This window comes from Arvicanthis niloticus, chromosome 20, assembly GCF_011762505.2.
Source record: "Arvicanthis niloticus isolate mArvNil1 chromosome 20, mArvNil1.pat.X, whole genome shotgun sequence".
Taxonomy (NCBI): domain Eukaryota; kingdom Metazoa; phylum Chordata; class Mammalia; order Rodentia; family Muridae; genus Arvicanthis; species Arvicanthis niloticus.
Window position 1 is genome coordinate 44942367 of NC_047677.1, and position 22516 is coordinate 44964882.

Below are 22516 nucleotides of genomic sequence, written 5' to 3' on the forward strand. Positions count from 1 at the left end.
GATGAACGCCCCAGCAGACTGTTCTTAGAATGAAGGCGCTCTTCCCAGACACTAGGCTCCTCAGCACTAAGGGATGCTCTGGGACACTGACTTTCTCCGCCCTCACCGAGGCTCTTACATTAAATGGATGCTCCCTGGTATGAGGAGGAGTGGATTGAAAACCTCCCACTGTCTGCTGCATGTGGCCATGCCATGGGGGTGGGGGTGGGGGGGGCTGACTGCACTGTCTGTCACTTCTTGGTGAAGTCAGTCACTCTCTGACATTTTTCTTACAGGTCAACTTGGTGTTTTAATTAGAAGCTAATGAAATAAACAGGTCTACACGCTCAGCAGCATGGCTATGGAAGAATTTTATATCTCCTCTGCTAATTATTTAATGAAACCTTGTGCCATGGGGTAAATTACCTAAATAAGAGAAACAGATGTCTATTGTAGGGATTCTAATTACATAATAATGACCTAAATAATTCAACTATTCAATTATAAATTTTAAGTCAGTTAAAAAAAAGACTCTCAGAAAAGGCATGAGTTAACAGTAAAAATCAAACCTTGATTATCTGCTTTCTGCTTCTAAGTTTCAGCCCCTGCAACTTGCAGCGTTTTCAGTTTGGGGATCAATGGCAGAAACCATCTAATTAATCTATTTGCATATGCTGAACTTGGGCAGTAAGGGTTAACTGTGGAGAGCAAGGTGAACAGAAATAACTCTCACACGCAGCTGTGACTGTCAGAAGAAGCCATCCTGGAAAGGGGTGCACTCATTAGCAGCTGGAGGAGCTGCAGTGCCAACTAGATCCAGTCCCACCCCAGGAGTTAGCAGTGACTTCTAATTAAGGTCCTTCATAAAGAGCCAACAAAGCACATTTTCTCCAGTGAGCTTCCTCTTGAGAACCACTCTAGGCTGGGTATGCCCACACCGGCTGCACATCCCCATGCCAGGCTCTCAACACTGGAGACCCCTCTTCTCCGCCAGTGACAAAGACACCAAGTGAGACCTTCTAAGAAAACTTTCACCTAGTTAACCTGCGTCCAGTTTCTTGGTCTGAAGGCAACCACTGCTCATCATGTGACAGGAAACAAGTGCAGTGTTTTTAAAAAACAAATGTCTGCAAAGAAAATCTCCTCTAATTGGAATCTGCTAGCCAAGAGCAGACAGTAACTAGCACCGAGTCTTTCAACTCAGGAATACATTTACAACTGAAGCCTGCCGGCAACAAACAGGGCTGCTCCTCTTCAAGCTGTTTGTCTCTGACAGAGATCCACGCTTGCTCCACACTGTCACTGTTCCTGTCTTTATTACTCGTGTTCTCTCCTGAAATTTTCCAAATGAATTGTGTCAGGTCTGTCAAAACCCGCATCCCGTCTCTTACTCTCCTGGCACGGTGCAGCTGGCAGCCCGCGCCCACCCCAGGCAGCTAACAGAGCTGTGGCCTGCTGACATCTCAGGGGGCACACACCCTCACCACAGAACCCCAGGGCCAGAGACAACATGCAACAAAGCAGAACCCTCCCCTCCACCCACACCTTCCGCGCGCAGCCTAGAAACAGGGGAGCCTGTCTAGTCTCCGGCTCAGTGGCAGCTGAGGTACTCAATCAGTTTCAGACCTATCACAGTCTCTTGACAGACTGACATTTATGATGCCAACAGCCTGTGCAGACATCAGTAAGAACAATAATTAATGAACCCTCACATCACTGCTCTCTCCCTCCACCATTTACAGGAGCTTAAGCCGCTAAAAACCTCTGTCCACGAAAACCACCAGCCTCTCCCTGGAAAAACTGATAAAAGAGACTTGAAAAGGGCCTGCTTCACACATTTCTTCCTACACTTTGCTTTTAAAGCATGTGGAGGGATTAGATTCACCTTCTCCTGGCATTTTACTCTGTGTACCCAAAAAAAGTAAGAGAAAAAAAAAAAAAAAAAAAACCCAAACCTTCAAGACAGTGAGCTCCCTCATTATCCATTAAAAATTTATTTTTGCACTTAATTCAAATGGAATTTTCCTTTTCTTTCTTATATTTCTAATGACCCTAGAATAATTTCAGAATAGCACACTTAAAAAAACAAAAACACTGCATGGACAGACTAAGATTCTAGAGGCTGATGACTAAAATTTTGTGAAGCATGCTAGATGCCAATCCTAGAGCATAGCCACTTACCACCCAACTGTCCACAGCCCACTAGGCAGCACGACGTTCAGCCATTAACCTGGCACACCTTCCAATCGCAGGCTCCTTACTCCAAGCTATTTTCTCTGGCTGGCTTCCCATGTTCTTAGGTACACAAGGATGGGGCTCATCCTCTCACAGACCCTATAAACTCAACACAGACTTCTGACTCTGCTCCGTGATGTAAAGGAAGATGGGAAAACTTGGTGAGGTAGCACCAGAAGACTTTCGAGAATGTACCAAGCTTCAAGGGTCTCTGCCTCGGGATGCTCAAAACCAAACACAGCAGACATCTTCTAGAGGGTAAGTGCTCTCTCTAGTTGTCCTCATGGCAGCAATGTAGAAGGGGCCTCTACAGAAACACCCTATTATCCATAGCACCGAACCTAAGGCCCCAGCCCAGTGTTCCATCTCTAGGCTGACCCCCAGCACTGTAAAGATTCTCTTGACTAGAAGACATTACTGTAAGTAGCAGCACATACGACTTTTTAGATATCTTTGTTAGTTTTCCTATGGAATGTAACACATCCCAGTTCATTCTACTTATGAATCTCTATATATTGGTACTGTTAGTATTCTGTCTAAACTCTACCCCACAGCTACCTGGCAACAGCCAGGGCATGGGCCCCCATACCTTAACACCACTCCATAAAATATATTCTCTTTATCTTTTTATAAACACATCAGATATTAACTTTTAAGAAAGGAGATGTTTAATTGCATACATCTTCTCTAATGCATAATTCAAAACCAAAAACCATAAAAATTTCTCTAGGCACCCTACAAGTCCATACAGAGCATAAAAAGGGTAGGTGCTCTGTAATCAGCCCAGGTCCTCTGGAGTTTGGAGGGAAGAGTCCTCTACATCCACAGTACCTGACAAATACTGGACATCTGGGGTCATAAGGTCGCTTATGCCTTGGCAAGAAGTGGCTGTTTAACAGACTACAAGCTGACCTAACTAGTACTGCTTCCTCACCTTCTCCTGTGGTCTGACTGTATTCCTGTGACTGACGTCCAACACAGAACAGAGAGTCATGCTTTTGTATAGCCTATGGGCAGATTGCCTTTCCCTTCCAGATTGACTGTGATATTGTTGATAATGGCTATTAAAATGAGTATTCATTGTTAAATAGCTCAAGCTGCTTAAAAAAAAAAAAAAAACTGAAGAAACTCTTACATTAAAAACATAAACAAAAAGTAACAAGGTTCATTCTCAACAAAAATCTCAAAATCATTTAGTAACAGCCCCAGTGTATCTGAACTGTGTAACAGGTGGCCATCTGTGTGGGGCCACGACAGAAGTCACCATCAAGTGTTTAATTTACTCTGCATACAATCTTCAGCCTCGTAAAGGGACACTGAGTAGAGTGTGAACACCACACAACGTAGAATATCCACCATTAAGAGTGAAGGGAGTTAGTTGACAGGGGAGAAATGATTCAGGAAAAGGCATCTCCTGAGCTCCCTTCTGTGTGATCAGGAGGCAGGTGGCTGTGGTCCCGTGCGTCACTCTGCTGTCTTCTCCTACGCCCACCTACTGCAAGGCATCCAGTGAGCAGTTACCTGTCTACCTTCTCTTTACCCCAAACCCCCAGTGGACTGTTCCACACCATGAAGGTACTTAGAGAAGAGAACACGGCTCTGCTAGGTCATGTCACCGCTGTTGCTATCCTGACTCGACCAAACTGGACTGCTGGTGTATCATGGCGTTTGCGAGTGGATGGAGCTGCTGCTGCTGACCTGTGAACTGAACTGGCAACACAGTGACCTGTTTCCTGACAACACAGACGGGATTTGCTCCAAAGACCCTTTCTAAACAGATCCACTTCCCCCGTATCCTTTCTTTTCCACTACCTCTGGTGGGTGATGGGCTAAAAGGGTAAAGTGTTTAAGAACCATCATTAAAAATAGGTTTAAAAAAAAAATTAAGGTTACATAGTCCTTTGTACACATAGTTATAAGAAATAATATTTCCTGTACTCTTTACCCACTTTCCCCACACCAGGCAGCTTATGTTAGACAGGCATTTTCAAGGCAGGAAACACATCCATCACCACAAGAATCCTTATATTGTGTGCCTGTTGTTTTTCTTACAGAATTTCTCTATGCTGTCTAAACTGACCGCGTGCTCAGGTGCTGGGAGCACAGGCATCACTACTCCACCTGGCGTATCTGCTTTTAGAACCATGCCACAACCTTCTCCAAGCCCTTGTCTGGTCTGCGATAGTCATTCTCTGTTCTCCATTTCTATATCTTGGCTATTTCAAGAACGCTTCCAGAGAGATATACAAGTACAGAGACAGACAGACAGACAGACAGACAGACAGACAGAGAATCACACAACATGAAACGCCCTGTCAATGCAATATTTTGGTTTTGTTTGGAGACAGGGTCTTACTTACTGTGTAGTCCTGGCTGGCTGGCCTGAGACTTGCTATATAGACCAGTCTGGCCTAAACTTAAGAGATTCTCCCATTCCTACCTCCTTAGCAGTGTTGGAATTGAAGGTGTGCGTCACCACGCATGGCTTTTCCAACATAATTTTTAAAACCATTCATCAAAGTAGGCAAATATATGACTAAAGAGGCTCCCATTATTAAATTTCTGCAGTAGCAGAAACTGAGTACTAACAAAGTGCATGTTATGAACACACACCTTCTAAACATTTCACATATGTTAACTCTATTTCTACAAGGCAACAAGGGAGGTATTATTATTTCCTGAATCTCACAGATGGGAAAACCAACACACAGGGTAAAGGAACTTCCCATTTCTCAGTTGGACTCTCTGTGGTGCTGGACTGCCAGCCAGGTGAAGACCATGTCTGCTCTTCCATGGAGAACCTCATTACCAGGAGGCTGTGCTTCTATTCTCTACACATGGAGGCACAGCGGTCCCTACATTAAGGGAGGGAAGAAGCTCTGGCCCTTGAGCGGTGATGAAGACAAGCTCCTCTCTGTGCTGCAGACCCTGACCACAACCATCACCAACGTCTCTCTGAGACAGATGTCTGTCAGGCAACTTCATTCACTGCTCTTGGAGTGATTTATATGATGTTTGACTCTGTTCCTCTCATACCTGCTAATAACTCTGGATTTCTGTAATTATGGCAATTTAATTTATATAAAATTATCTTTATTTTACCACATCTACATGATGTGGTAACTGGTGCTGTCATATTTTGGGCTTAATGCTGGATTTCAATCACTATTATGTTACTGTGGGAAAATCCATGATCAGTCTTTACTGATTACCTGTACAATACAAACAGCTCAGGACCAAGTTGGGTGACTTCATTTGAAAGTCTACTTTAGTAATCAGGAAAGGTAAATCAAGACATCTCAGTACTCTGTGGGCCTCACACATCTTCTCAGCCTCTGACAGCCTCTTCCAGCTTCCACAGCGAACGGCCTGATACAGGCACACAGTGGCCAGCAGCCCACACATCCACGGACTTCTGGGAAGCTACACATCAGCACCGTGGTCTGCGAGAGCCACTGCTACTTACTAAGAGGGCATCACCAAGAGCTGCATCCCAAGAACAGTAGCTGGTCAGCAGTCTACCAGGCTGGCAATAAATACAGCAGTCCTCTTGTGGGTCCTTGCTCAGCCTAGCAACTAGTGACTTCCTGATTTTGGCATCTTCATTAGCAAAACCTGTCCCTGCTAGTCTTGCCACCTGAGCTGTATCCCCAGACTCCTCAGTTTTCCTTTAGACTCCTAAATAGCCTCAATATATCATCTCTTCTGTTTATGATCTACTTGGGTCCCTTAAGAGTACAATGTTACAACGCACTGACTTTAAACAACTATCCGCTAAGTAGAGTACACCATAGACTAAGGGTACTTTCCTGAGAGGACAAGAGAGACAGGAAAGAAAAACTAAAACTCAAGAAGCTGGGGTAATTATTCAGTTTAGTGTTTGCCTACCATAAACATAGCTTTGGGTCTGATCCCCAGGACTGCATAAACCAGGTATGGTGAACATATCTGTGATTTTAACACAGGTCAGCCCCAGCTATGTACTGAGTGTGGGACAAACCTGGGTTACATGACATCCTGCTTATTTGGGGGAGGGGCATGGGGGGAGCTGGAGAGATGGCTCAGCAGTTATGAGCACTGGGTAATCTTGCAGAAAACCCAGGGTCAATTCCTGGCACCCAATGGTGGCTCACAACTGTCTATAACTCCAGTTCCTGAAGATCCAACACCATTTTCCAGTCTCTGCGGGCATCAGACATGTATGTGGTACACATACCTACATGCAGTCAAGACACTCATAGATATATAATATTTTTTCTTAAAAAAATTAAAAATAAACTCAAGAAAGATGGGCACAGTGGCCCAAGTTTAGAATCCCAGCACTCAGGAAGTAGGGGAGGAAGGGGAAAAGAAGAAAGGGGAAGGAAAGAGGAAGGAGGAAGGAGGAAAGAGAAAGGAAACCCAAGAGAAAATGAAATAGTACTTCTTGTCAGCCGCACGCCCTCTAACTTCCATTCCTCAGATACAAACCACCGACGAGGGTGGCACCCACACCTGGATGCATCAAGAGAACAGTCTCTCACTTCTGACCCGCTCTCTCCTTCAGGGCTACCAAAGAGGACAATTTCTGTCTTCAGGGGTCACATCCACACTCTAATTTTCATGTCATTATATACAGGATGGATGTTAGTTTCATAAAACATAAATTTAAGGGTTAAGCTTCCTAAAAACGTAGAGTAAATCTATGCCCCAATTCCATTAAGTCTACAGGTTTTCATGGCAGATCTCTGAGTTTTCTAACTATTTCAGACAGTGGGTTACACTGGTAACTACAATGACTTTTCCTTATTGCTAGCTAATATTTGGAAAGGGTTAAAGGAGAAAGAACCATGTGCCCTCAAAAGGTTATAGTATCTGGTCTTCAAAGCATCAATGGCTTGCCTGGGGGTGAGACTGACAAGCTGTCCTTTATGTAGAAATACCACCTGTAGGAATGGGGTAGGGAAATAGATGAAGATAAATGGAATATTAAACTTAAATGGTTTCCTAAGTTATTTTTAACATCATAAATAAACACTAGAGGTCAAACACTTTCGTTCACACTATCCTCCTTGGAGTGCTTTTTAAATCTTCAGTTGTTTTACCTACCTGACTAACAATGCCAGCTTCCAGGCAAGGTACAGCCTTAGCTACACTGCTGCTCAGCACAGCAACAATGAAGGAGGGAGGACAAGGGAGGGAGGGAAGGAGGGAAGCCAGCCCTGACTTCTGTACAGGCAAGTTCCTCATGATGGCCCTCTTGCCATGAGACACTGGCATCCATGAGGTGTGCGCCGTATGTTTAATGAGAGGGGAAAATGCCTGAACACTTCTATTTTGCTGTTTAAAGGAAATCAGCTCGAATGCATGACTGAGTGGATGCTAAAATTAAACAGCTGATTTGTTTTTAAACTATTTTTGTTCCAATTTAGCACTGAGCTTAATTCAGTTCCTCTTCTTCTACCCCAAATCTAGTCTCTGGCTCATTACTGCCAGGGTAAATCCTTAAGCCTGTAAATAATAACCAAGGTGACACAGTAACAACGTTGGATGTGAGGCCCCAGTGACCACTGTGCCCAGAAAGAACACTGTAGCCTCTTCTCACCCGAGCCAGGCGTCAGGCTCCCATCCCTGGGGCTGCATCCATGATGCACATTACCAAGGGGGCTCAGGTTTAGGTGAGCTGGAGTAAGCCAGCGCCTTAGAACAAGACAGAAGGGCACGTTTTTAAAGGAGAGGGAAGCAACCCCATCCGTGAAGGAAGCTGCTAGATAATTAGAGGAGAGCAGTTAGTAAATTGTGAAAATTGTCTGCCACAGCCATACATATTTGAAACGTTAAGAGGACCAAGTACCTAATGTTTTAGCCTCAACTCTTTGAAGAATGATTTATCAAGATGTCCACACTTCAAACAACATACTAAAAATACTATGTACTACATTAAAGTTAAATTTTCAGCTCTGAAAATTATACCACGACCATATAAGACTGAGTCTTGGCTTTAAGAATTAGACATTAAAGATTTTGTATAAAAGACTACTGTCTGCAACTTACCTAAATAGTAAGAGATATGAATATATATGTAGAGAGAAACATGCAGAAGTACAGTCTGTGTGGTAAAAACACTAACTCTGAAGACCTGTATGAGAGGTACCTGGGAATTTTCTACCATCTCTTAACCTTTCTGGTAAGGCTGAAATTATGTTCAGAAAGAAAATCCCACATGTAATTACATTCCAGAGTAGCCAAGCTTGCCGATGACTGGTAGGAGAGCCTTCTTACTCCTTCCCAGAAACACTGACCCCACTCAAGGTCTGATGGGAAAATTGGTGAGGGCCCGTTGGAACTGAAAATCAACAGGGAGGTTGAAGCTCATACCTTCCCAGGCTTATGAAGCCAACTCTTACTTGTAAGTATTTCTTACGACTTGTCGCAGACTTTGACATGTCACTCCTAGTCTGTCTCCCTCCAAACCCAATAGGATCTGTTTTTAATTGTGTCAATTACTGCAACTGCTATTCCAGGAATGAGGAAGTTTAAATATGATTTTACTCTTCTACAAATGCATTTATCTATTAGATTCTGAAAAAGCTTTTGACAAAATCCAACACCCCTTTCATGTTAAAAGTCTTGGAGAGATCAGGGATATAAGGTGCATACCTAAACATAATAAAGGCACTGTACAGCAAGCCAATAGCCAACATCAAATTAAATGGACAGAAACTTAAAGCAATTCCACTAAAATCAGGGACAAGACAAGGCTGCTTTCTATTCAATATAGTGCTGGAAGTTCTAGCTAGAGAAATAAGACAAGTAAAGGGGATGAAGGGGATACAATTTGGAAAGGAAGAAGCCAAGGTATCTCTATTCGAAAATGATAGAACAGCATACACAAATGATCCTGAAAATTCTATCAGGGAACTCCTACTGCTGATAAACACCTTCAGCAAAGTGGCTAGATACAAAATTAACCCAAAAAGAAAGAAAAAAAAAAAGGGAAAAAGAAAAAAGAAATAAGAAAAAGAAAAACCATAATTTTTTTTTTCTTAAAGCTTTTACTTCAAGACATCATGGAGAAATTTTTTCTTAAAGCTTTTACTTCAAGACATCATAGAGACCACCTTGCAGTACACATGGAGAAGAAGTGATCACAGAATGAAGTAACACATGAGCACCGATGCTTGCCGCTAATGCTGGAGCTGAACGTGACGCAGCGACTAGTATTCTCCTCCTCCTTCTTCACCCTCACCTTCAACAGAACCCTCACCAACCTCTTCATAATCACTCTCTACGGCAGCCATGTCCTCACGGGCCTCAGAGAACTCCCTCTCCTTCATGCCCTCACCCACATACCAGTGCACAAAGGTATGCTTGGCATACAACAGACCAAACTTGTAATCTAGGCAAGCCCAGGCCTCAGCAATGGCTATGGTGTGGCTCAGCATGTACACAGCTCTCTGGACCTTGGCCAGGTCACCACCAGGTACCTGGTGGTGGTAGGTGCCTGGTAATTAATGGTAACCTATTAGTGGAAGGCCGGTAATTAATGCCAACCTTGAAACCAGTGGAGTACCAGTCCATAAGCTGGATGCTGCTCTTGGTCTTGGTGGTGGCAACAGTAGCATCGGCATCTCTGGAACCACATTACCGTGGTACAGCAGGCAGCAAGCCATGTATGTACCATGGAGAGGGCCACATTTCACCATCTGGTTAGATGGCTCAAAGCAGGCATTGGTGGGTGAGCTCTGCTACAGAAACTTGATCATGGTAGGCTTTCTCAGAGAGATGACAGGAACGTAAGGGCCAGAGAGAAATAGATGTGAGGGTTGGTCTGGAATTCTGTCAGATCAACATTCTGCACCCCATAAAATCTGAGGGAAGCAGTGAAGGAAGACACAATCAGGCGATTAAGGTTAGTAAAAGGTGGGCACTCAGTATTAAGATTTCTATGACAGCCGGTTGTGGTGGTGCACGCCGGTAGGATTTGCTGAAGGAGGCAGAGGCAGGAGGATCACAAGTTCGAGGCCAGCCTGGGCTACACATTAAAAAAAAAAAAAAAAAAAAAAAAAAAAGATTTCTATGACAGATACCATAGATGACCTCATTGTCTACCATGAAAGCACAAGCAGAGTGCTCCAGGGTGGTGAGGATGAAGTTGTAGGGCTCAACCATAGCAGTGGAAACCCAGGGGGAAGGGTTAATGGAGAGCTCCAGCTTGGACTTCTTTTGGTAATCAACAGAGACCCTCTCCACTAGTAGGGAGGTGAACCCAGAGCCAGTTCCCTTGCCGAAGCTATAGAAAACCAAGAAGCCCCGGAGACCTGTGCAATGGTTAGCCACTTTGCAAATTCTGTCCAATACAAGGCCAATGATCTCCTTGCCAATGGTATAATGGCTGTGGGCATATTTACTGGCAGCATCTTCTTGGCCTGTCATGAGCTACTTAAGGTGGAAGAGCTGGTGGTAGGTACAAGTGCAAACTTCATCAATAACTGTGGCTTCCAGGTCAATAAAAACTGCCCCAGGCACATGCTTGCCAGTGCCTGTCTCACTTAGAAAGGTGTTAAAGGAATCCTCTCTTCCCCCCAATGTCTTGTCTTGTCATTTGGCCTCTGGCCATCAGGCTGGATGCTATGTTTCAGGCAGCAGAGCTTCCAGCAGGCACTGCCAATCTGGATACCAGCCTAGCCAATACGAACAGAGACACATTCATGCATGGTAGTTAGGAGTCAGAAGAAGACACCAGGTCGGATTACTTTTTCTGACAGCTAAGAGTCGAGGTAAGTAACGCACCAAGGTTGCAGATGTTTTAATTATGGTAAGCAAGGTCATTTGAAAAGGGATTGTGGGCAAGGCATTCCTAGAAACAATGGTTTTTCTAGAGATAATCCAAAAAGAAGGTCTCAGCCTTCTGGATGGAGTATGCAAAAGATGTAGCAAAAGCAGGTATTAGGCTAATGAAAGCAGATCAACAAGGGACAGGCAAAATAACCCTATCAGCATCAGAGAAACTCATCCACAGAGCAGTTAAAAGATTTAATGCCTACTAATGTAATCAAGGACAGAACAGCTTCAATATGTCAAACAAAAAATTCAGGAGAGATCAGAAAACAAGTATTTTGGCAAACTGTTGTCAATGATCAGAGATCAAAGCTAAAAATATAAATAAATGGCATTGAAATTAAAGGTTTAATAGACACAGGAGCAGATGTAATAATAATTTCACCAAAATCTTGGGAACCAGATTGGCCTCTTCAGGAGATAAATACTATTAATTACATATTTATTAGAAGTTACAGCTATTATCAAGGTATCTGTACAAATTAAAACTGGCAATGCTCCAGCATATGGTTCTAGTAAAAGGAAACAGTTTCTTGCATATTATAACATAAAGCATATTACAGACATACCACACAATTCTATAGAACAAGCAGCTATAGAAAGATCTAATCACACTTTAAAAAATATGCTTAATAAACAGAAAGGAGTAATAAAGACGCCCAGAGACAGATTACATAGTGCTTTATTAACTTTAAATTTTTAAATGCTAATAAGAAAGAAACAATAGCTATGGAGAGACATTGGATAATAGAAAACACTGCTGAATTAAATCATCCTGTATATCTTAAAGATGTGTTGACCTCAGAATGGAACCTGGGCTATGTGTTATACTAGGGAAGAGGTTTTGTCTTTGTTTCCACAGGAAAAGAAAGCTATGGATACCATCAGGACTGATAAAGATTAGATTCCAATAGGAGAGGCCTCCTGGATAAGGAGAGGCAACAGCTCATCAGACAGCCTGGCCATTCAGTCCAAACTAACTTGTGAAAACTAACAAATGCCTCTCATCTGATCAGGCATGAAAAAATAAAAACAAAAGTACTAATATTTTCAAATGATAATTTACCAAAGGCACATTTGCCTTAGTGGCATGAAATGAAAACTGGGTATTTTTAACCCATGTGTCTTAATTTCATGTTAGAATATTAGACTACAAATGGTCACATGGCCCATGCCATCTTTGACATTACCTTTTAAGTTTTCTTCTGAGATAAAAAAAAAAAAAAAATTTTGTTGTTTGGTATTAATTGGTATGTTTGCATACTAGAAAAAAACCACAAAATATATTTATAGATTATTATAAAAACCTTCTACAGGGTTACTGGAAAGGCAGCTAATTTCCAAAGGTGATAGGAGCAGCTTTTGCAAATGCCAGTAAGCTCATCTCTGTGCATGCAACCCTGACAAATATTGAACCAAGTGATACCCTTGTAGGGAGTTTGGCCTAATGCTGCTTGTATTATATTAATTTGGGCCCCCAAAACTGTTTACACAAGAGTCCATGTATAAGATACTGAGGGATCCTACCCACAATTGGTTCTTATTGGTAAATAAACTTGCTGGCAGCCAATGGCTGGGCAGGGCAGATGGAGATGGAACTTTTAGGATTCCTGTGTAAGAGACAGGGAGGAAGGAGAGAAAGGAGAAGATCCACCATGCTGGGAGAAGAAAAAGAGGGACACTATGCCTGAGACAGTATAGGACAGAAAGTATACTTGCCATGTAGGAGCCAGGATATATGGGCCCAAGAGGACTTCCCAACTGGATCCAGGGCAGGAAGGATGGTATATAGGTTTTAATAAGTAATAACTCAGGAATATCAGAGGGAAGTGCATTAGCCAAGTGGAAGTTAGGAAGTGGTCTAGCCATTGAACTGCTTAAGGCATATCAAAATATAAAGGTGCTCTGTGTGTGTGTGTGTGTGTGTGTGTGTGTGTGTGTGTGTATGTGTATTTCATTCAGAAACCTAGAACATTGAGGCAGGCAGCGAGGACCACCACCGCCAAGATCAATTTAAGTAGATTTAATTGGGAACTGCTATATACCCTAATTATGGATGTCATATTTATTGGTGAACTGGTAACTGGAGATTCTTCATAAAGCAAGAAGGAATCCACCAACATTTGCTTTATGGCTTCTATTGCAAATGCATTCCATGTACAGAGAATAAACACTATCTCTCTGCAAAATAAATCTGGACATTTGACGAGGCATTAGCTTTATACTCAGTCACTGCCAACAACCCTATAGTCAGAAGGATGCCCCTTTCAATAATGGATTAGGTCCATTCAAAGGCAGGGTCCTTTGCAGACTTAGCCATGAAAGGAAAGGTATTACAGTGGAATTGGTACCTATCTAAATTCCTTCATGACCAAGATGTGGTAGCAAGGGGGTCTGTGCCTTCTGCACTGAGGAAATGGCTCAAACTGTCTAAACTGCTCACTCCTCCCACTCCCTATTGAACTGTGGGGACCAACGGAATGGTCACAGAATTTGCCTAATACATGGTTTACTAATGGTTCATCAACTACCGATGGAACCAAAACTAACAGAAAACTTGTCAACCTATAGACCAGGGGATGGAATGGCCAATACTGAGGAAGGACCAGAAAATCAGTGTAGAATGTTGGCTGAAGAAGATGGTCAGCTGGTTGCTTTCTCCGCCTCTGTGAGTTAGCAGGCTTTCACCCCAGCATGTGACTCATAAGCACAGTAAAACTGAATGATTAAGATGTAGTTAAAAATATAAAATTTGGCGCCCAACATGGGATATGACTACATGAACAGAGAAATCACACCAGCAGCGGACAAATTAAAAGTCAGATTTGGAAAAATACTTGGGAAATCCTCAGAGTTAAATAATATTAAAAGGGAAAAATCCCATGTGAGTAATAGGAACTATAATACTGGGCATTGGGACCCCATATAATGCTATTTTAGATGGCTTGAAAATAAAAGCACAAAATGAAAAAAATAAATGACTTGAGATTGACATAATACTGATTACAATTCCTATCAGTCTGGTAATTCATATTTTATCCTTAATAGCCATAGTGGTTTTTTGTGCCAAACATGAAAAGTGGATTGATGAGACAAGCCTTAGAAAGATTTATAGACAAAAATAAGAAAAATACTCAGACACAGGTGGAGGAATTTAGACAAGAATCTACCACACCACTGCATAAGGAAACCGAAGAGTGACCCAAGGTTGTGAGAAAACCAACCTTAGTTTATCCAGTTGCTATGCAAGAACTACCAGTACACAACAGGCACCACCAAGGTTATAAATTAAATGGAATCCTATAGACATATTAGATTTAAAGTGATTTAAGGAAAACAGTCATTTCATATGGCATGTATTCACCCCATGTGAAGCAGATATTAAATTCATGGGCAACTCAGAACAGATATATTCCCCCAAGACTGGAAAGATTTGGGAATACCAATATTGGAAGGTGGTCCTCAGTTACAATAGCCAACATGGTAGAAAGAGGAAGCAAGTCCCATAGAATAACGATATCAGGCTAGAGATATTACTATTTCCCAGGATCAGTTGCTAGGTGAAGGACAATATACTGAGTTACAAATCCAGCTTCAATTTGATGATCACACCTTGGCACTATGTCATTTAGCAGCTTTACATGCTTGGAACAAGGTTGATGAATCAGGAAAGAAGACTGAATCATTTACTAAAATTATACAAGGCCCAAAAGAAGCCCTCACTGATTTTTTGCAAAGCATGACTTGAGCTGTAAATAGAATACTATCAGATTCAGTAGTCAAATAGTAATCAAATCTTTAAGCTTTTGAAAATGCTAATTCAGAATGCAAAAGGATGATTAGGGCTTTAAAGGCAAGATCAGCATCAATATATGAATGGATTAGAAATACAGCTGATATTGGATTTTATGTTTATGCTACTCTGATAGAAGTAATTTGTAAAAGTTTTTTTTTTTTAAATCAAAATGTCCAATTTTTTATGTTGCTTTTTTTCTTGTCAATTTATTTATGTATTTAGTTATCCATTCACTTTACATCCTGATCACAGCTCCTCTTCCACATCAAGAGGAAGTAAGAAGATGAGTCCTGTCAGTTACAAAACTACCTGTTTGGGTCAGGCTAGAAGCAAGTGGTACGTTAAACACTTATTGTTCAGTAGCTACTGAATACAGCTCCCCCCAACCATCTATCTTTTAAAAGCTACCGTGTATGTTAGATATGTAATACAAACTATGATGTAGTAACATTATCTTTGGAGAAGAGTTCAACAGTTTTCTAGGAAAAAGAAAAAGAAAAAAAGCATCAGCCACCAGTAGTACACCTTCGATCAAGTGAGCAAGAGCCCACGTTCAAAGTAAAAGCCATCAAGATCGTGTTACAGCCTCTGCCCTCACTGAAGTAACAGGAAATGGACACACGGGGGTCAATGTCCTCCTTCTAGCTCACACATGCATACATTTTTAATAAGTTCTGAAAGGGCAGAGGAATGTGAGAAATGCTAACAGGTAACTAATTCCCAGTCTGTAGAGTAATAGAGATGTGGTTATTTAAAATTCTGAGTTGTGGTTCTGTTATTTGGGAATGGCTTTCTGAAGCTCTGTGGGTGGATACTGGTAATGAAACAGAGAACTCAGAACGGCAGGGAGCATAAGGGCAAATAAGCTTTTATATCAGAGTAGTGCATGTATACCAAAAATAATTATATATACAGAGTGGGAGGCTGGTTTAACAGAGTCCACAGAGGCACGTGGCTGTTCAGATAAGTAATCACAAGATGAGGTCCCCTACGACACAACTGCCTCCAAGGTTAAACCTTCTGATTTTTAATCATAAACAACTGAATTTATTGGCTAAAGTTCTCCAGTTGTTGGTTTAAATACAAGTCTTCTTTTAAACCATGATTTTAGCCACACAAAAGCAAGTAACCCTCCATGGGCCCTAGACGTGATAAACTCCATAATAAGAGAAATATGCAATTATAAATTTAAAAAATTGGGAACTTGAGAAATAAGGCATATTTTTAAAAGTAAACTTGTAAAATTTTGCTTCTAGACTGACAATTCCTCCAACAGGCCACTACTTATAATTTTCTTTAGGACTATCTACAACATTGGTTCTTTACCTTCCTAATGCTGCAACCCTTTAATACAGTTCCTCATGCTGTGGTGACTCCAACCATAAACTTATTGCTGCCACTTAATAACTGTAGTGTTGCTACTGTTCTGAATCATAATGTAAATATCTGCTATGCAGGATGTCTGACATGCAACTCTCATAGGGGTCACCGCCCACAGGTTAAAAACCACGGAGCTACAAGGGTGTAAATTTTAGTTATCAGAAACTGAAAAGTAATACCAATCATTAGCTTCCCTTTGCACTCCTGCCGTCATCAGCCCAATCTTTCCTTGGATCCTGGGTTCATGCTTTATGTTCTTTATTCAGCTAATTCTTACCAATCTTGTCAATTACTCATTTAAACACCATTCTCAAATCAATCTCTCTTCATTCTACTGGTCAGTACTCACAAAATATCTAATAAATCAGCATCAACTGATGTGGGGATTTTGTTTTGTTTTGTTTTGTTTTGTTTTTGAGACAGGGTTTCTCTGTGTAGCCCTGGCTGTCCTGGAACTTGCTCTATAACCAGGCTGGCCATGAACTCACAGAAATCCACCTGCCTCTACCTTCCAAGTACTAGGATTAAAGGTGTGTGTATCCACCTCCAGCTTCAAATCTTACTTTGTATAATAAGGAAAACCTATCTACATTTGCCCAATGGCAAAGTATTTACAGACTAAAGGACCCACCTATAACATTGCTTAGTTTGTCTGGCTTCTAACAATAGGATTATCATATATCAGATATCTTTAAAATAAACTACCTACTCCATGGGCTATGGCATCAAAGAAAAATGATTAATGACAATGTCTCCCTTTAGTCTGTATTTTATTTAACAAGACTAGAAATTCTCCAACAGCAAGAAGATTCCTGATTATGACAAAGAGCTGAACAAGCAGGACATTTGTACTCGGGGATGAAACCGGGCTGCCCTTCTGAAGAGCTGTTGTGAGCTCTGTCCGGCTTCTGCCTCCAGGATCTTACAGCTGTGGATGGGGAACGCTCAGAGCTGAGCCCTGCTACCTGTCTCAATTTCCCAAGCATTGGCTGTTTTCACAGCACTCAGAAACGATGCTGTGCCTCAAGTTTTCTATTCATACAAAATACAACCCTACTGCCAGACGCCAACTCCACATCCCAGTATCCTTTTATCATGCCTAATGATTCTGAGGTTCTGAAGTCTAAGAATTTCCCAGGAAGGAGTCCTCTTTAAAGATCACCTCATGTTATGCCTTGCTCCTGTGGCTGGCATAACCTCTGTCCTCGCTTAAAAACTATCTTATTTTATGTGTATCTATGTGTATACACATGACACCTGAGTATATGCCTGTACACCACATTTGTGCAGGAGCCAAAACAGGAGTTAAAGGTGAGCTACCCAATGCAGATGCTGGAACCAAACCCAGGCCTTCTGCAAAACCAGCCAGAGCGCTTATCACTGAGCCATCTCTCTAGCCTTGGTCTTGACTTTTTGAAATAAACCTAAATTATGCCTGCTGCTCTCTAAAGCTGGAATTAGTTGTATTTGTTTCTGAATTTAACCTGTTTCTTTGTGGTTGAATTCCTACGGGCAAGCAATGCATGCTGCATTCACTTCTTTTGAATGTTGCAGATTCAACTACAGGACTCTGTCATGGTGGTTGTTTAATACAGTGCTAGACTGGCCGACTCGGCTCGAGTCACACCTGGTCCTATCTATATTCCACAGAAACCTCCACTTCTGAGGATGTCCTCTACAACTGTCACGGTAAGCAATGCAGTAAGATTATAGTGTTACTTGCCCAAGATTATGAAGTATTTCCAAAGGCATTTATCTCATGAAACTGACACTTTAGAAGCAAATGCAGGCACGAGGAGTACGAGCCAGCCCACCTGCTAGTAAGAGGCACAACAGACTGTCTCCCTTCAGATAGATGAGCAAACAAGAAAACAGATAACACAACTTGTCTTGAAAGCAAGCAGCAAGATGAGGCACTAAAACCCCATCAGCATACATCATCCTCTCATGGCCCAGTGTCATCCCTGCCTCTATTAGCTGCTGCCGCACCAGCACAAGTCCCACACACTTTATCCTGTTTATAATTGCTGATGAGCAGTAATAAGGCCTCCATGCCTCAGCTCTGTCCGTTCCACTTCGGCACCCACCTATTAGGTAATAACTTTTATTTACAGCCTTGCTTGATATGCTGTTCTATTAGTATAGCCAGAAACCGAGTGGGGAAAAAAGTCTCCTTAATGGGCAGTATCATTGCCAGGTGCTGAAGACTTATACCTCAGCCTGTGGCTGGTCTATGGTGTTCAATGTGGTGAGACTGCACTGGCACAAGGCTCTACTGCTATCCCAATGCCTGCTCCAAGCTCACACACCTAAGGAGCAGCACCTGAGCAGCACTGCCTAGACCTAGCCACCTAAGAAATACAAAAGCACCCGGGAGGAACATGGGAGTCAATTTCTCTACACCATTTGGAAATGGTGTAGGCTCAGACATCCTGCCCCAGTGGAGCAATAGAACAGCTAATTAATGAATGCTCAAGCTTCTTTCTCCTTGGTAAGAGTGCAAGCTATGATACAAAAAAAAAAAAAAAAAAAAAAAAAAAACGACCATAACGATAAAAGCAAAAATGTTCTACGTGTGTTCACAAATCTAAGCAAACTAAATTTGCTCAAAGTACACAGACAGAAAGAGTTCAAAACCAAGGACCAAGTCTTTCCCTCATCCACCCCACATCCCATACTGTTCTAAAACAGCAGCAAGCCACGTCACATGCTCTGGTACAGCATAGACACAAGTAACTGATGGCAAGGGGATACTGCTCTCATTCAGAAGCATTGTTTTAAAAAAAAAGGGGGGGGGGGCGCGATGGTGGTGCACGTCTTTACTCCCAGCACTTGGGAGGCAGAGGCAGGTGGATTTCTGAGTTCGAGGCCAGCCTGGTCTACAGAGTGAGTTCCAGGACAGCCAAGGCTACACAGAGAAACCTTGTCTCGAAAAACAAAAAAAAAAAAAAAAAAAAAAAAAACAAAAAAAAAAAAAAAAAAAAAACAAAAAAAAAAAAAAAAAAAAAAAAGGAAGCACTGCCCTGCTTTTCCTGAAATCTATGCACATGTGGTATTTTAAACCAAAGTGCCCAGCATCAAGTCATCTACATATCTAGTGCCTTACTGAGTCCCTGCTTCATTACCTAACACAAACAAGTGAGGCATACTAATTAACAACAACAAAACAGTAACAGCCAACACAAAATAAAGCATAGGCCATTTCCCTTCACCTCCTCAACTGTCAAAACCCACCCTGGCAGGAGTCAGCCACTATGACACATCATAGACTTCAGTGGGAAATACTTATTTAATTGGGCAGAACATGGGATGGTGGTAACTTTTCAATTAAAATATTTTCAGCTTTGTCAAATATTTTATATTCATTTTGCCCCCCAACTCCAAGATCAAATGAACCTCTTAAGACCTAAAATGATGAATGAACAAGGTAAAAGATTCTTTTAATACATTTTTTCCTTGCCATGGCAGATTTACTGTTTTGATCTTTCTTCAGTGGTTACATTAAATGCAAATAAAAAAAAAAGAAAGGTTTATATCTTCCCTAATATTCTACTGATGAAAACTCACTATATAAGTAGGTCAAATTTCTCGTTTTCTGCCTCAAATGCTGAGACTGCAGACCTGAGGACGGACGCTGTCTAGAAGACCAACAAGGAAAAAATATGAGTTACAGAAAGAGGAAGAAGGGGAGGGGAAGAGAGGATAGGAGAGAACTGAAGGAGAGGGGAGGAGACAGGAGAGAGGATTTTTTTTTTAACAGAGCCACACCCATGGTGAGTACTACTGACCACTACAGCTTGATCCACTTACTCAGTGCTTCAGGACTCAATGTTGAACATTTCAGATTGAAATATTTTCATGAATATCAACTCTGGAGTTAAACCACACAACTGCAGGTACTACCAAAATGTGCAAGCCACCTCTGACTTAATACAACCACCTTTTAGGTTCTGAATCAGCTAGAACGATTTTATAGAACCTCTTGGTAACCCACAGGAAGGAAACCTTCCTTTTACTGGCTTCTGAATACTGATGTGAAGGACAGTTAACACATCAGCTGTCTCTCAACTCCCATTCTCTTGACTAATGACTAATGACTAACGCAGATAGGCCAGTTCGCCAGAGGAGACACTGCCCTTGGGCAGGCGGTCCTGGATGGTATAAGAAAGTACTGGGAGGAGCAAGCCAGTAAACAGCACTCCTTCATGGCCTCTGCTCTTAACTCCTGCCCTGAGGAGTCGACCAGAAAGTTTAAGATGAAATAAATCCCCTTTCCTCCCCAAGTTACTCATACCACAGTGATAAAAACCCTAAGACAATGTCCACTACTACTGCAATTTTAAAGTTCATAGATAACAAACCCCAGGAACAGAATATTTCTTTTGCTGCAACTGCAAATAATCTTTAAGGAAGCCTAACAAAAAGCCAAACGTCCCCCTTTTCCCACAAAACATTTTAACCCCCCTCAAAAGAATTTCTGTATATAAGTAATACTGTGTAAGGATGCCGACTGAAGACCCAACCACCACACTTATGCTTGTGGTGTCATGTGATTAAAAGATGAAGGATGGAAGCAATTCTTCTGGTGGCTTGTTGTCAAGGAAGCAGACGCTCCCTTATGGCATATTTGATCTGGGCAGAAAGGCTAAGAATTAACAAGGGAACATGTGAAAAACACTCCGAGCTCTCTGAAGAAATGTGAGCTCTGCTATCATCTGTAGGTGTGAGGTGCTTTAACTCTCAGGCCAAAGCAGCCCAGGACACCAAACATTTCTCAGCCCCCCACTGACAGACATCTCAGTTTTCAACAAAGAGTGAATGGCGGTGAAGAATAGGGATACCCACACAACCTTTCACTTTTTTTCTTGATTAAATACCAAAATTATTGTGACAATGCTTATATCCTCTCCTGGGCTCCTTGGGCACTAGGCAAGCATGTGGTGCATATCTATACAGGAACAGACTTACACAAAAAATAAAAAATAAATCTTAAAAAAAAAAATTCTGCATGCCTAAGCCCAGCATCAGAATTTCTCCACAGCTCACCAGCAGGACTAATCTTCCTTTTGCCACTATGTGCAACCTGCATCTTAGAGCTACTGTAAACCATGACATTAAGGGGTTCCTCTGCCCTGTTTTCTTCTCCTTCTTGCTGTCCATGCCCATTTCTCATAGTGCAAGGCAGGCCACTTTGACACCACCACCATCACCACCACACCTATTGGCCACCCAAGTCATGACATTATCCTCTAGCAGATCCTAACGAAGACACCTGAAACACAAGCTGAGATGTCAACCATTCACATCTTTAGTAAGACAAACAGCAAAAGATCTAAAGTGAACCTTTAGATCCAAGCAAAAAGAAAACACACCTTTTTATTGTATACATTCTTACCTAAAAAAAGTTCATATGCCTTTATATGTTATTTATGTGTATATAGATATATTTGGCGTATAAATTATATATATATAAATGTGTGTGTAAAAGAGACAAAGAGAAAAAAATATCCATGAATTTTAAAAGGCTGAGATAGTCTTTTACTAGTGTAAACAAACTACACACGTACCCTGCCTTCACAGTATGTCCCTATTCACAGACTACCTGTATGTCCTTATTCACAACCACATGTCCACACTACACTTGTCCTTACTCAGACACCACTGACTTAAAGACTTACTGTACTCCAGATGAAGCACCCTTTTTGAAAGGTTTCAATGTATAGCCTAGACTGGCATCAAACTTCAGGAGAGCCTCATGACCCACATGCTAAGTGTTGTACAGGGGTGGGCACCATACCCCCAGCAAAGGAATCTTTTCTAAGGTCATTACAAATGCAACCTGAGGCTAGCTTAGCTGTGCCAATTGAATCTCAGGTCTTAAGCTACAGCTCTGAAGAAATAGCACCACATGTGTGTGCTTACTCCCCTCATGTACCAGCATGATCTGTCTGGGATATCCTCAGGAGATACACCACAGAGTGCATGCTAGAAGCACGAACCCTATTCTTAAGAACCTAAATATAAAGACTAAAAGGATAGTCTAGTCATATAGCAATAACATGATTCAGAAGCAAAATTATCAGAACTACCACCATAGGCAACACATTGATTAAAAGACAAAGAGAAGAGAAGAGAGGAGGGGAGGGGAGGGGAGGGGGAGGGGAGGGGAGGGGAGGGGAAGGGAGGGGAGGGGAGGGGAGGGGAACAGCATTCACTGCAGTTTTCAGAGCAAATCCTTAACTTACCTCTCAAAGTCCAGAAGCCTTGTCCTCCAAAGCCAGGCTCATCAGGCGAGTCTGGCTAGCT

General features: G+C 41.9%; 1 protein-coding gene and 1 pseudogene across 1 annotated transcript in view; both read right to left on the bottom strand.

Moving 5' to 3' along the window:
- Nucleotides 1-22516, bottom strand: part of Zfand3 (zinc finger AN1-type containing 3) — a 193911-nt gene that overhangs the window by 19171 nt on the left and 152224 nt on the right. The window lies entirely within an intron of this gene.
- LOC117724590 (tubulin alpha-1B chain-like) lies at nucleotides 9411-10910 on the bottom strand (annotated as a pseudogene).